Genomic DNA, 5326 nt, shown 5'->3' on the forward strand with positions numbered 1-5326 from the left:
TTGTAATGTTAGTATGACTGTTAGTTTTTATTATTTGGCTGTTTAAAGCCAAATTCAGCTATTTAATTATGATTTAATGGGCACTGTTGAAAAATGTACAGTGTATTGTGTGCTTACTTGTCCACCTCTATGGAGCATAGCTTCCATATTTTTTCAAATGCTGTGCTGTAAAATATTGTCATTGCTACTTATGTGGTACAGTGTAGTTTTTTCCTTTCATTTAAATAAAAGCATGGCACCAAAAGTACATTTTTTTGCTTTCTTGCTTACATCTAAATATAAACTGAAACTGTAAAAAGTTCACATTAATGTTTAAATCTTGTTTCTTCTCGTATTTCAGCAACACAGAACTTGTAGGAAATACACACCGGTTTTATTTCTCCTTTTGTTCCCCACTGTTTGTCTTACTTTCACGTATAATTTAGCTTTCTGATGTTATCGGAGGGAGGCTATTGAAGAATTAGGCTTCTCACTTCATTCTTGAGGACAACATGGCGTTACCCTGTTCCCTTCAGAAGTGAGTTTCACAATTGCAAGTCAACTGATGAACTCCTGTGCTCTGGCTAGCTTCCACTGTTCAGAACCACAGAAACTTACTGCTCGGTGTAATAGGATTACTTCAGATGGGAAGGTTTTCAAGAGGAACTGAAGTCTTTGTCTTCATCAAGACGGCTAATAAAAAATATGACTTTCAGTGAAATAACTTGTGCTTGTTAGTGGCGCAATCTTGAACGGAAATAGTATCCAAAAAATAAGGTCTCTCTTCCAGATTTGTAAATTAGCAATTTTTTCCATTCCAAATCATGCCTTTTTTGGGGTTTTGTGTTGTCCTGCTGGGTTGCAGAGCAAGAGCAAGGACTGGCTGAAAGGGGACATGACAGCACTGCACTGTCAGCAGGCAGACTGAATTGTTGGGCAGATAAAGAATCTCTAAAGTTCAGAGCCATTCAAAGCGCAGCTTCAAGAACACAGGAAATCTGATAGTAGGGCTTTTAGTACTGAACTGAAAACTAACATGGATGAAAACGAAGAGCCTTCCCTCCTCCCCCTAAAACTGGTTATTTTTCAGCCAGCACAGTCGGTTCCCTGTACGGCATCACAAACAGGCTGACACAGGCAAGGAATTATGTTGGAATACAAACGCCCAGTTGCACCCAGTGAAGCTATTTTTGCAGTGGCGAGCCCAGCTCAAAATTTTCATCCACAAACAGCCTTTGTACAGACAGGCTTCAGAACAGACTTCATTTTCCCCGTCCTTCAGCAAGTAACACCATACTTGAGAAACTTCGGATCGTGCCCTGGTTCATTTGACAGAATATGACTGTACTGTGTGTCTGAATTCGTACGGAATTTGTGAACCAACATCTGTACTGCCGTGGGAGCCAGTGCAGAGATCTGGTATCACCAACTGCAGAACAATCGTTTCGGTTACGCTTGGAACCTAAGCTTTTGGATCAATCCCCACACAAAGGTGATGTAAAAAAATCACTTTGTTTCCCAAGTCCAGCTGTGCCCATCAGGTGTACGTGTCAGATGTCTTTTTTTCCAATGACTTAATAAATAAATTAAGACAGAGCTTTGTAAGGGCGAAACCTTTAATAGCTTCTATCTTTTCAAATAGCAAATTAGCATTTCTTTGCTGCCTTGGTACTAATTTAATGAGCTGAATAAGCAGTTTGAAGAATTGTAGCTATAAAGATCTATCTTGACAGCCACAGCCCTTACATCTGCTTTTACCTTTTCTAATTAAAAAAAAAATTTAAAAACCCAACAACAAAAAACCCCACACAAATTATCTTATTCCAGGTCTAGACGGCAGAAAAAAAAGTCAGTATTTTTAACATGCACAGCATCTTTGTTCATTTACAAGCAGTTTGTTTTTAAAAGCAAATTATTCCATTTAGGAAAAAAGACATGGAGTGTGTTTGTGTATGCGTACTTATAAATGCACAGATAAATGCACATATCCTTTCAGACTTGCTTGCTTACATGCAGATGTAAAAAGAAACACACTTTATCTAGACAACCACAGCAAAGAGTTAAACATGGTAGTGAAGTTACTCTAGCTTATTTCCTTCTAGCAAGAAAGAAAAGCAGCTACCTCGTCTGTTTTACACTCGGAACTACTGGTCTTTGTAAGAGGCAGGGAAGCAATACACAACATACACGTTTAAGAGCTCAGTACAAGCTCTTTGGGAGATGGAGTTCTTAACACCAGGGTTTTTATCAAGTTTCTGAATTCAAGGATAACAGTGATGGACGCTGGACAGAACTGCCTCTGATCAGAAAAGCTAGTAACAATGAGGATTTCAAGAAAGGACAGAAAACTGTAGGAAAGAGTTAAGCATCCCACTGAAAAACGCTATTTAAAACTTTCTTCAGACTTACTCAACATTACCAACAACTGGATGTACAAAATACTCAGGAGTAAGCAATTCATTATCCATCAACAAACTCGTTAAGCAAGACACTGAAAGATTTTTTTTCACGTAAGATGTGTTTAAGTTTTCAGCTAATGGTATGTGAACTTTATGGAGACATACAAGGAAATATCTATGGGCGTTTTATGTCACTGTTGGTCTGTTAATGGAGCTGTGCAGAAAGACTAAAAGCTAATACGAAGCTTTCCATTGAGGCAGCTCTGTCTTACCCTTGCTACATCATCACTGATCTCATTGCCTGCATTACAAGACCTGGCAAGGCCCCACAAGCCTGCAATTATTTAAATTAGCCGAAGCCAGATTATACTTTGGCTGAGTATTTTTCTTGTTTAAGCTACCTGAAACTGGAGCTATTATGCTGACATAAACAGTTCTCCTGTAGACTACACAAGAATTTTGCTGAATTGTCACAGTAAAGTTTTAAACTTTTTTTTTTTTGCAACTTTTTACAAGATCATGTAAACATAAGATAAAACGTAGAGTTGAATGGCTCTGTTACAACGACTAAAAATCAGGGGATTGGCCCGTGTTTATGATGACAACGCGAACTGCTGGACTCCGCTGGCGGACCTTGTGCAAGGTTAGCACTGGGGAGTGTTTCTAAGGATGTATCCAGCCCTGCTGACGTCGTCTGTGGCCACCTGCAACAGCTGTAAAACGGTCGCACAATTACTATTTTCTTTTCTGAAGCGTTCCAGGAACAGACTGCAGCGCCCTGTCTTGTCACTGGGCAATGCAGAACTCCTCCTCTACCAATCCTGATTTTCAAGCTCAACCCACACCTGACAGCTTTGCTATTCATGGGAGTTACCTTCTCTGCAATAATGACTAGGGAGTTCAAAGCAAGCCGAGACCATCCCAAAGACATTTTTCTATGCCCGAGTAAAAAGTTACCAACAGCCCTCCAGAGAAGAGGGTCTTCCATCTGCCCTTTTCCCATAGGATGCTACTATGTATCCTCACCAAATATGTGAGGATATACACCAAATATGTGTACGATTGCCCTCCAAAGCAGGTGCATCAAGTAACGCTACCTGTTCTTCCATACCTCTTCCTGAGGACGGATACTTGGTTCTTGAAATCTGTTTCCAGACTATAGGAATTTGCTACTTCCTTGTGAAAGGCCCGACGTTCTGAGCAGGGAGCAGAAGAATTTTAAATTCGGAATTTACTCTTCGTTTCATTCAACGAAACGTTCAAAGAAATCAAATCTCACAGATTTGATCTCAGGACCTCCACTGAAAACAAAGCTATTGCACAAAAGATAGGTAAACCACAGCAACACCATTCTGAAATCAAGATTAAATTTAAAAGCACATGTGTGTTTACCTAGCGTTTTGTAGATTAAACAAAGCTTAAAATGGACTTTTCTTATCCAAGTGTATGTTCAGCAAAGTTATGCATATGGCTTTGTTTAGACAATTAAAGTCATCTTGTTTTTCCACACGCCCCCTGATTTATCATCTCTATGATAGCATATGCATTGGGAAACAGTTTCATTTCTATAATTACGTTTTCTATTAATCGGTGCCTCCAAAGGCAACTAAGCAACAAGTGACAGCTTTACAAGTAAATGGAAGGATCCGGTGTTTTACTAGCGAATCGAGCTTCCTGGGATGCAATGCTGGGACTTGAGCGTCGCAGAAGGAACCATCAAGTTCCACACCCCTTGCTCATCCCTGGCAGTTACCGCTGTGCAGCCAGGTGGCACTCCTCGCTGGGCGGCCTTCGGGACATTTCCCTGTATTCCTTCTCAGAAAGGAGAGAGAGAGAATAACATTATGATTCCCCTCTGTCCTTCAGCTGATCCTCAGCAAAACAGTTTGCAAGAGGACTCGAACTCACCGTGGTTCTTAACATTTTTAACCATCAGTGTGACAGAGAATCCAGATCAGCTTCAGTCAAATCCCTGACAACCTTCCCTGGACCTCCGATACGTGTCACACATGCACACATGCATAATTAAAAAAAAAAATAATTTAAAAATCGTGTCTCTGCGACGTCCTTTGTCAGAAAATTGTCACCGTCTCCATTTTGACGAGACCTGCCAATGTGCTGCGGTATACGCACGGGGGTTTTGTCCAAGTGCTACACTAGCATTTTAACATGATTTTCTGTATCTCGTCTCACAGCTATACTTAAAACACAGAGAAAGCTTATTAACTGTTCACTATGTGAATTCTTAGATGCCATAGTCTTCTGGCAATTAGAAAAATGCATTAAAATGTAACCGAATGTCAAATTACATATAAATACATCTTCGTAAAATGTGCATAACATATATCCATATGATTTCTGTAAAGAACGCGTTCTTTTTTCAACTGTCTCAAGAAGCAGAAAACGGCAAAAAACACACTAACGAAATCCAAGGCTGGCCCGAAATGTGGCAGCACCTCATGCAGTAATTAAAGGTTGCCAACAAGCCATAAGCCTCCGCCGCATGAGCGAAGGGAATACGGTCGTGGCGGAGCGTGATGGCAGGCTGGCAATCCTAATCAAAAGGGGAAGAAAGTGCATCTGCTCTGTATTTATTACGTGATTTTTTGGGGTACCTCAGGAGACGTTTGGGCACCCAACGGCTCGGCGATGGGAGTTTTCACGCCAGCAGCTGGAAGGCAGCGCTGGGAGAGCCGAGGGGCAGGAGGGGGCGAGCGGCTGGCCAGGCCGGCCGCCCAAGCCTTCGCGGGCCGCCGAGGGGCCGGGGAGCCCCGGGCACACGGCCCGCCTGCCCCGCGGGGACAGCCCTTTGTGTGGGGACACCGAATTACTTACCGGTCGTTCCCACAGCACCCTTCCCCGTTAGAAAACCGTTCCCTGCCCACCGTCAGGGAGCCCACCGAGGCAGGGACCGGCCCCGCCCGCGGGGAAGGCGCCGGCGGGCGGAG

The sequence above is a fragment of the Aptenodytes forsteri genome, unplaced genomic scaffold, assembly GCF_000699145.1.
Source record: "Aptenodytes forsteri isolate BGI_AS27 unplaced genomic scaffold, ASM69914v1 Scaffold181, whole genome shotgun sequence".
In the NCBI taxonomy this organism is placed as follows: Eukaryota; Metazoa; Chordata; class Aves; order Sphenisciformes; family Spheniscidae; genus Aptenodytes; species Aptenodytes forsteri.